Source organism: Solanum pennellii, chromosome 4 (assembly GCF_001406875.1).
Source record: "Solanum pennellii chromosome 4, SPENNV200".
Lineage (NCBI taxonomy): Eukaryota > Viridiplantae > Streptophyta > Magnoliopsida > Solanales > Solanaceae > Solanum > Solanum pennellii.
In genome coordinates this window covers 23,979,927-23,991,895 of record NC_028640.1, presented here as the reverse complement: position 1 = coordinate 23,991,895, position 11,969 = coordinate 23,979,927, and positions in this window count along the sequence as shown.

The following is an 11,969-nucleotide window of genomic DNA, read 5'->3' as shown; positions in this document are numbered from 1 at the left end:
CGACGGTATACAATGTTATTGTATTGGGCCCTTAATTATCTGTTAATTCTGTATGTTGGGCCCAAGCCTGTTAGGGCGTAGCTTAGCACTATATATAGACGCTATGGCAAACCCTATTCTGTAATTCTGTTCTTGCCTCTCCATAATAAAACTGCTCTCTCTCTTCCCCGTGGACGTAGCCAATTTATTGGTGAACCACGTAAATCTGTTGTCTTGTTTTTCGCGTTTATATTTTCACGTATTATCTCAAATTCCGCATAACACAACATCTAACAGAAGTGAATGATTAAAAGGAAAAAAAACAGACGAGAAGATAAAAAGGAACTGAAGACGTGTTCTGCATCACAGGTCGTTCATATCATCCCGGATAAAACTTTCTACTTGAGCACTTTGCATACTTTCACTGAAACGACAAAACAATAGTACAAAGATAATGACACAAAAGAGAAGAAATCACGACATTATTGCCCAAGAAACTATTGATGATGTGCGAGCTTGGGATGACTGAACATGGTGATGGAAAACAATACATGGAACTGGACCAGTCTAAGAGTTATCGTCCTTACGATCATAATGTGCACGGACTCTTTGATTGTCCTGTCCTTCATTCATGATCACAGTTCTATTGACAATTGGCAGTAACTATTATACAACAAAAAAAAGAGAAGGAACAATATTTACTTGATAATGAGGATTTCATTCAGACACATACAAAAGAGAAACAGAGCTTTAATGGACAATAATATGTTCTTGGAGACATTTATACAGATGAGTGAAGTATCTGAAAAGTTTTGGAAGAATGGATAATTTAAGGAATGGAACTTGAGCTTTTCAGAAGGGAAGGTTGAGCAGCACGACTGTTACAACAATCGCAGGGACGTTGAACATGAGGGATACGTTTCTGAAAAGAAAAGAGCGATTGTGAGTGACGTTGAACAAGAAGTGTACGTTTTTGAAAATTAATTAGGCTGTCAGCAAATTTAATTTAATTTATAATAAATTAATATTTAACTGATATTCTAGTAAATTAATATTTAAAAAATAATGTAGGGCTAAAATGGTAACTAAACTTTGGGGTTAGGAGTTTTATGCTTATAATAATATATGATGATACGATTAAAATATAAAATTGTGCATGATTAAAGTTATCATCCTTGATATTGTTAGAGTAGAAAGTTAAACATATCTCTCTTGAACAATTTATGATTATTGATAAGCTGAATGTATAAGCACATATTTTTTTATCACATCATATACAAGTCAAAATTCTCCAGTATACGGACAAATATTTTTGTTAACCTTAATAATTGTCACATATTTTCTTATATGTAAGGTCAGATGCAAGTCATGTTTCTCCAGTATACAGACAAATATTTTTGATAACCTCAATGATCCAAAGTAACATGTTGCATTTTCACATGCAAAGTTCTAGGCATTCAAATATCTATCATTTATCTTCTAATATGCATCATCTATATCAAAAAGTCATCTGATATTTATCATTCTTAGATTTGAGTTGTTTGCACCTAAACTTTCATCTGATATTTATCATTCTTAGATTTGAGTTGTTTGCACGTAAACTTTCATATAAGCATTTCAATGACCAGCAGATCTCTAATAACTTAACATCTAACTGGTACTGAATTGGGTAATCAACCACATTTAGGCTTTAGCCTTTGCTTAGTGCCTTACACTGGGGAAGTATCTGTACTGTTCCATTCAGCTGTTTCTTTTCTTTGAAGTGTAGCCCCATATGGCATCTAAACAACTTAGTCCTACTGCATGCTATAAAATAAGAAACCTGAAGAAAAAAAAACTGAATTTCCACATTTGGTAAATGAGTATATGATAATGGCTTTAACGCATAAAAGAATTGTCTTCACTTAACACTTGTCTTGAGTAATCTAGTTTTCTTAGTTCTCTCAATTTATTTATTTTTTAGCAGGAGTTTTCTCTACTTTTCTGAGTATCAACTTTCATTCGGGATATCTGATGAGAACTTTTCCTGATATGTCTTTTCTCTTTCTGTTTCTTGAAGAGCTGCTGAGCGACGGTTTGAGGAAGCCAAAAAGAGGAATCTTACATCAAATGCAATCATATATATATATGGGAATATCATCTATGCTAACTGGTGTGTTTTCATTGAATTTGATCCTTTTTGTTTTCTCTCTCTCGTGTTAGAGTTCGTTTGGTCTTGTGTATGCAGTTCAAGTGTAAACAATCGCTGTTGTTGGCAAAATCTAATTGCTGCAGCACTATTTATTCTCTCATATTATTTTATAGGACATTATTACGAGTTAATGTTGGCCAAATGCTAATTTCTTCTGCAAGTATTCCTTCTCTTCTGCCTTCTCATATTAAATTACTTTCCTAAAGATCGATATTATTACAAATTAATATTGTCTGTTGGTTTTATTGTCAAATATCAGCCAAACATTTAATATTGACCGAGCCGAAGAATTGATCAGGGATATGGAAGAGGAGGGTATCGATGCTCCAATTGATATCTATTATACCATGACGGATGGTTATACTAGGGCTGTTCAAAACCAAACCGAAACCGATAAGCCGAACCGACAAAAAAGTTATTGGTTTATGGTATTGGGTTATTGGTTTAGTGATTTTGATAACGGTTTTGAATTTTTTTGTTATCGGGTTATCGGTTCTTAACGGTTTGAAGTTTTTTCTTAACGGGTTAACCGACAACCCGATACTAAATTAAATAATTATATTTATACCATTGTATAGAAAGTCCTCGACTTAGAGTTTGATTTCCTACTTTTATTTTTGGTTGTCTCAAACACTTGGTTATTCAACAATGTAAAAGTGTTTGCTTTTGACCAAGATGTAACATGTGAACTCAAGTACATGGTTTATTTGGTTTGTCACATTGTTTCTAAGTGATTTTCAATGTTTTTTCTTTGTGTCAAATCTTAACGGTTAAACCGATAAATGAACCGATAACAATGAAAAACCGATAAACCAATAACCGATAAGTCAATATCTTAATGGTTCTATAACGGTTTAGCATCTCTACAAACCGATAACCAATAAGACAACCCGATAAACTTCAAAACCGAACCGAACCGACCGATACGCAGCCCTAGGTTATACTATGATAGGGAATGAAGAAAAATGTCTCATTGTATTTGATAGACTTACGGTAAAAGTTTGTTCAATGTAACTTCACAGATTTTGATTGATGAGTGGAACTCAGTATGAATTGGTGACACTTGAATGTATCTCTACGTACGTGTTTAATATGGTTTTTCTCATGTTCGTTTTATTTTGGTTGGATATTGTAGCTTCTTTATTGAGAAAGATTGGAGAATGTTAAGTGAACATTATATTGATGCATTTGTTTTCCTTTTTCCCACCATCCTTATGAGAGACCTCTACTCTTCCTTTGTTAATACCTTAGAACGCAGAAGAGATGGTTTTAGGTCAAATAGGCATTAGTTATCTAAATTTATTTATTTATGGGCATCTTACTGCTGTATTTATGACATAATTTGTCTACTAATATAGCTTCTAGATAGAAAGGATTAGAAAATTGTAACATTTTGCTAAGAAGTGGTGTTAGTAAGCAGTAGCGGATCCAGGATTTAAAGGTTGTGGGTGCTCATTTCCTTTAACATTTAAAAAATTTAAAAAAAGAAATGCTGCTACTGGCGGGATTCAAACCCTCGCCAGTGGCTTCGCGAGCCTCTTATTGCAGAGGTTTAAACCAGCTCACCCACAGCTGCTTTTGTTCTTTGGGTGCTCATTTAAATTATAATAACATATGTATCATATTTTCTATATATATACAAAAAATTTCGGAAATCAATGGGTGATCGAGCACCCGCGTCTGGCTTACTGGGTCCGCCCCTGTTAGTAAGAGAAGAGATGGTCAGTTTAGAAAGATTTAGAATTCACGCTAGGGCTTGGAGAAAGGAGAAAAGAGGAGAATTTGCCAAGAACATTCAAGTTTTACGTGTGAAATTCATGGGGGATGATCCCTAAAAAGATTTGTGAGATCACATAGTGTTGGGTTAGTTCACCCACACGACAATCTTGTTTAATTCAGCGAATCTAAGCTATTTGAATATTAAGAAATTGAGAGTCACTAAAATCGAATTAACATAATTAGATAAAGAAAATACAATTTTGTCCTTCCCAAATCTAGATTAAACTTTTCTTAAATCAACAACTCAACTTTCGAAAGGCATAAGTTACTCATACAATATCAAAATTGCGCAAATTTGGCGGAGTTGGAAAGATTATTTTAAGGGTTTTTGAACCATATTTGGAATTACTCCTAACTCATCTTGGGCTAGGAGTTATGATAGTTTGAAGTTGACCAAAAATTCACATTTTAACTTGCTTAAATTTCCAAATTTTCCTATTCTTTCCAAAAATAAGTATTTTAATATTTTAAACTCTTTCCTAGTTCTTTATAGTTGCGAGATATTACAACAAATACCAAAATTTTCATTTTATAAACCCTAGATGTTAGACTAAACAAAGTGGAGCAATTTAGTTTAACATGGAATAAGGATTTACTAATTCAACAACAGATGCATGCACTATCTCTTCCCGAAAATCTTTGGATTAAACCAACCTCCAAGCTCAAGAAACCCTTCAATTCCAAGGTAAATTGAAAATACTACATTTGGGATTTCTTCATACCCGCAGAGTTCTCTTTTTCCAATAATTTGGTCTGAGTTTTACTAGCAACACATTCCGTATATATGAAATTTAATATATGAAACCTTTCTATTTACAGACATTCTATAAAGCATTAGTGTTTGGGCCAATAGTATGACACTATTTTAATACATTTACAAAATTATTCTGTGCTGGGACAAATTTGACATTTCAGAGAGACTAATTCCTCTTACCTTAAATTAGCAAATTAGTAAAAAAAAATAATCTAACATATTGGGCAAAAAATTTTATACTTTAAAAATATTAGTAAAAATGTCAATATTTTAAAAAAGATTGTGTATCCTAATTTACTTCCTATTTTATTTTACCTTAATTACACATTTTCTAATTAATTCTCTCTCGTATGTTTTTAAAAAATAAAATATTTTTCCTCTCATACTTTCATCTTTCAATTCTTCTCATGTTCTCCATTTCAAACACGCCTCTTTCTTCGTTGTTTTTTTTCTTCAGAAATTGAATATATATATATTCAATTTTTAAAATCTACATATAAAACAATTTTAATTTTTCAGTTTTTAATCGTTGATATATTTTTTACAATTTTTAATCATTTGGATAATGATGTGAACTTCCAAATAGTTAATTTTACGATTTTTTTTTTAATCTTTAATGGATAATAGATCACAGTTTTTGTGTGCAATACTATTCTTCAAAAGCGATTAGGAATCAATAATACTCATTTGAGAAAAGTCAAGAAATGCTTCAAATCAAATATTCACTCCTTTCTGTACATGTAATGTATTGTTAATATATGCATATCTTCTTCTTTCTTTTTTTCCTTTTACATATTTGTTGTATAGTGTGTGGAATTTTAATCCAAGACAGTTACACAACATGTCATACCACTTTATTAATATGTAATAACATTTAAAAGTTTTGCATTATATCGACTGTATTTTTAAAAATAGTTATTTATTGTAATTTATTATTCAAATAGTGAGTATGAATATTTTTTCAAATGTACATTTTTTTAGACAAAATATGTCTATACAAGATGAACTTATCAACAATAAGCAATGAAGGTTAAAAGTTGGAGTTGCAATTTGCGTACTACATCACAAATATTCACACATTTTATTGTTTATTGGTTCATGATTCTCCGAGATAAGAAGGTAACAACTATTTTTTAGTTATTTTTTCATCTATTGCATTTAAATTTCTTCATTGTATTATATTTTGATAGATTTTCTATTTTAATTTTAAAAAACAATTATTTAGTCAATGTTATTCTTTTATATGTGTATTAGTTTGTTGAGTTTTAACAAATAATACATAAGGAACATAATTTGATTTCACAAATTCTTTACAAAATTTTATCACGAAAAAAATACTCATTATTTTAGCTATAATCTTAATATAGTTTAACGATGAATAGTATTTTAGAAATTTTTTATCATTTCATATATCCGTATATATTATTTTCATAAAAGTATTACAATAAAAAACTTTTATTTATATATTTTAAAATTGTAAAAGCAACTTTTTCATCCAAAAAGAAATAAAAAAAACCACGTCGTTGCTCACGTTCCTATAACTATTTGTTTTCTTATCCATTAGCCCATAGAATATATAGAGATATAAATCAAGCTAAATAAATAAATTATTGCAAAAGATTTACTTAGATAAAGATAAAAAACTTCATACCAACTGTAGTATATGATCAAGTGTGAATAGTTGTGGATAAATGTTATATTAAAAGAAATTTAGACTATTTCACTTTGCACTAGATGATTGTGGATTGTAGTCAGAGGCGGAATCACAATTTTTAATAAGGGTTCAAAATTTTTTTTATATATATATAAAATTATTTTAATTATGTATAAATAATATAATTTTTCGTCGAAAGGGATTCCATTCCCCCTTCGTACAAGATAACTCTGCCCTGATTGTAGTTGATGAAAAATTAGTATGTACCGAATCTGTAATGTGTTGATGTAATATTAAGTCATTCAAAATGAGAGTTCATTATAAAAAGAAACAAAGTTTGAGAACTCGCAAAATATTTTTAATTGTCGAACATACATAATTTTGCAACAATAGTGGTGAAGGCTTTCTTAGATCGAAGAATACAAAGATTATGTTCTTTAATCAACTCAAAATTTAATATTAATTGTATTTAATATTAAATTATTTATTACTCATTTTATTTTAATTTATTTTTTTTATCATAATTGTGAAGTTTTGAACTTCAAGATATTTTTTTTTTCAAAAAAGTTATACAAAGAAAAGGCAATTTAATGAAAATACTTCTTTTTCCCTTTGATCTAAAAATAATAATAGCTGAATGAGTATTATACTTCTCTGAAAGTGATAATGGGCTGACTTTTTCTCTTACTTTGATAAGTGATGGTGTGTGTATATATATATATATATATATATATATATATATATATATACACTTTATCCTATTAATTTAAAAATAATATAATAATTATTTTTATCGAATTTATTAGTTTAAATTTTTTAAAATCAAATCCTAATAAGTAATATCACATATTATAATTGAGTACTAAACAATAAATTCTACATAATATACGTAATTTATTGAGATAAAACACATGTTAATTAATTTAGATTAAATAAAATAAACTATAAATTTAAACACCATAAATTGAATTGGTGTATACACCCGATACAGATAAATTTTACCCTTATAGAAAGAAGATGCTTATAATAAATCAATGGAATAGATTTGTTCTTTTCATCTCTCAGATTTTTAATTGATGAAATTATATTTGATTAAATAAAAAATCATCTTATGTTTTAGAATTGAACTAGAGAGAAATATACTAAAGAAGGTGCTATATGCTTTACAATAAGAAAACATTAATATCTTTATTGTAAGTTTTTATATTTGATATTTATTTCAAATAACTAATGAATATTTATACATTAAATGATTTAATATAGTAATAAAACACTATGGTCAAACAAATAAGATAATAATTTTAGTGAATTTTTTCTTTATCACTTTCCGTTCCTTAAATTAACATGTCAACAAAAAGACAAGAATAACTCAAGAAAATATGTATAATGCATGTGTACAATTATTTTCATTCATTTAAATTTAAATTTTTAAGATACACTATTAATTAATTGTCATGTTTTTTTTTTTTCACAGGGGATATCGCTGGCTGATAACAAAGAAGTATAAACTCACCTACAATTGATTTTGTGCATCCTTATATAATATATAATGTTATATAAATATATATATTATATAACATAATATATTATATATTTTGTTTTATAATTAATAATTATTCATTATTAATTTGCAGATTTTCACAAAAAATAAACTTATTAATTAAAACAATACTAACAAATTATAAAACACCTATACATAACCTATCTTTCCATCTCTGTCTCACTTCACATAATCTTTACTTATTAATTCATCTATACATTTTTTAAACACTATATTTATCAATAAATAATTTAATTTAATATGCATTCTTTTTTAGAGATAAGGTGATTCACAATTATCCTTATTAATCTAAAAACTTAAATATATATAGATAAATATGCATACTTATTTTATGAATTTATATTTGATTAAATGAAAATCGTTTTATTCTACAAGTTTGAACTAAGAAGAGTGTGCTAAAGAGATTGCAATATGCTTTGCAAATTATATTTATATTTTTCGCTAAAGTTAAAGTCATTATTCTTAATACTATGTTAAAATTTGATCTATAAAATTTGATTTTAATTAATTAGCACAAATATGAATTTAAAAAACACAGCATATGCTATTATCAATTTTCCTTACACTATAAGTAGAATTTTTTTTGGTGTCTTTATGAGCATATCCTCACTTCACATAGATGAGAATAAAGTTTTATTAGAATCAACTATTTATATAAAATCAAAGAATAATGTGATTGGACCTAAAATTTTAATACTCAATAGTAATTTATATTAATTATTTCTAAATTAAAAAATCATTCATTTTAAAATATTCGCGCGACTACATTATAAAGATATTCACACATTTGATTAAGGTATGCATCTTTATTCATTTTTAAAATTTGTTGTATGATTTTATTTTTGTTTAAATCGTTCAAATTTGTTGTTTGTAGTTAAAATCATGTTTACAATTTGATAAACTCTAAATCACTCTCTAATGGCAGAATCTAAGATATTCACAAGAATCTCATTGATTAAGTTATACATCTTTATTCGGTTTTTAGGTTTGCTAAGCGATTTTGTTTTTGTTTAAATCTATCAAAAAAATTGTTTATTTAGTTGCTTACTAAATTCTCTAATTTGGATAAGAAAAACCTCAAAGATTCTCCCTAATGGCCTTCTAAGAGGATTACAAGATGTATCCCTCTTAATCTTCAATTTTCTAGATCCAAGCATATACATGGTTGACCATTGCTATGAACCAGTGTCAGCAGAATGGTGACGTCTGTCACGACAGGGGAGAACATCCTAGATGTTACCGGCGTCTTCGTTCTCGAAGAGGACTTGCACTAGCCCTTAGGATTCGTCATAACATATCATAGTTCAAAAATGCGAAAACTTAAAAACTTTTACATAGTGAAGTATGCTTAGACTTCTCATATATCATATATGGAGTTTGCATAGACTACTCGCTTATGAAGCTTACATAGTATTCTCGTTTAGGCAATATAACCAATACATACAAAAGAGTATAATAACATTATCTCACATTAAATCATCTAAAGAGTATTACAACATTTAGGCATAGCCCATACTTCAATAGAATGAGTCACATATAGGCTTACAACAATAGTCTCAAAGATAAAAGAATGAATAAGTGTCTTTAGACATAGCAACAACATAGCTAGAATAGAGAAATAGTAGCATCCACGAACATTCAGGACCTACCAATAACTTGAGAAATATATTCAAGTCTTCTTGCAAAGCGGTCTCCTATAACTTAATGGCCCGAACCTACATTGTTTGGGAAAAGGGAAAGAATATAGGTTTAGACAACCACATGTACTAAGTATGAAAACATATGCAAATAAACCATTGAAATCATGCTTAAAAGGACATTTTGTTCAGAATCGTGCTAAGTCACTTTCATAAGACTTTATGAACATATAAGAGCACATACAAGTCAATGATCATAATATCACTCAAGACAAGTTCATCTCAACACAAGACCAACATTAGCATAAGGTCATATCCACATGAATAACTCCAACACAATGTCATAACAACAATTCATGTACGAGAGTTCGTATCATCAAAACATACAAGACCCTTATTCACAACTCCTTCCCAAGCCTACAAGTACAATGTTTATGTGAAGCCCCATAACCCCACATAATCAAGTAAACTAAGCAAAAGCAATGTCTACATTTCATATATCTTCACATCATGCATATTCATCATCATGTACAACAACTTAGACCAATATCATGTTCATTACATATAATTAATATCATGTAAGGTCAACATCATATAAAGTCAATAATTGCATTTCATTCATATCGTAAGTACATAACAACAACCTCCTAGGACTTCCCTCAAGGTCAACTTATGCCATGTATAAGTAGAGTCTCATACCCCTACCTACACTAAGTAGATACCCTTAAGTCACCTTAGTTAGTGTTCACTTTATTACTTTCATTTTACTTTTGAGAACAATTGTCTTAAACGACACTAGACCACGTGAGCTAAACATGAAATCCGGTGTCATGAAACCGTACACTGAAAGAAGGTGCTCTACTTGCCAAGGTAGAACCAAAGCATGAATATAACATTCTAGGTGGATCCACTAGCTAATATTCCTATGGGGGAAACATAATTAAAGAACTAGGAGATATGTATTGAACCCTCTACATACCATCTCATGAGCAACCATAGGGTGAACCTGCCTCCCATATTGAGAAGGTACACCTCTCATATCTTGTTCGCTCGGTGCTAAGCTAAATACCCTTTTTGAAGTGACTTTAAGCCTTTTCATAATCATCATATCTTAATATAGGCCATAGGAGACTAAACCCTTGTATAATCATGTCATAAGTTCATTAGGTATTGCATGAGAATTTTCTTTCAATACAACCCTTCATTTGTGAGATCAACACATCATAGTCATATCATAGTATGACACTCAAGTGATTCATATTCAACCTTGTATCATCATACCCTTAATATGATATCACAATTCAACATATTCATAACATGTCATCACATTAATCATATCATCATCTTCTTAATCTAATCATATATAATCCTTCAATTGAATACCATTATCAAGTATAAGCCATCATTGTTGAAGCAAAGAACTCAAGATTATAAAGTCTTACCAAATAGCCTTCATAAGCCTCCTTGAAGATCTTACCATCAATCCAACAATATTCATCAATTAATTCACTTAATATCATCATATAATAGTAACCTATACAAAAATTAAGTCAATTGCATCATCACTAATCAAATCAACCTCAATTCATAACCTAGGGTTAAGTAAAAGGGGTGATCAATGAGATCTTCAACAACTAGATCAAAAATCCGATCAAAACATGATACAAGACGGTCCATGAAGAAACAATATCATCAACACCAATATATCAACTCATAACCTCATCATCTTCAAGCAATTTATCAACCAAGATCTAACATCTAGAGAATTTAGGGAAGAACATGAATCCAATGAAATATCAATCAATTAATATCAATTAACCATTATTATACTCATAAACAATCCTAAGTAATCATAATTCGTCATGATTAGTCATCAATTTCATGTTTAGAAGAAAACCGATTTGTAGAGAAAAATACTTGGAAAGGAATCCCAAGAGTGAAGAATCTATACCTTAATGAAGACTTTATCCACGAATTTGAGAAGAAAAGTTGAGTACTTTGTCTTCTTCTCCAAGCTCCCAATGCTCTTCAATGGAGGTTGAATAGACAAAAAAAATTTAGAGAGAAGTGAAAGTGATTTGGGAAATTGATTTGGGTGGTAAAATGACTTAAAACTGACCTAAATCAGTATATAGTTGTCCTCTAAATTACCTAAAATACCCTCACTTAAGTAAAGAGTTAAGTTCATTTCTGAAAAGCTATAAGGGAACTAAGTATTTTCATAAGATTTTATAAATGTTTTAACATCTAAGGTAAGAGGAAACTAAGATTTACAAAAGAGATTTAAGCAAGAAAAGGGAACATTGATTCCAAGAGAGTTTTAAGCTATGCTTTGACTAATTACCTCGAACCAAAGAAAGAATTTGTTCCTTTAAATATATGAGGTAAGTGTATTTTGAAAGTAGTATTGAGCA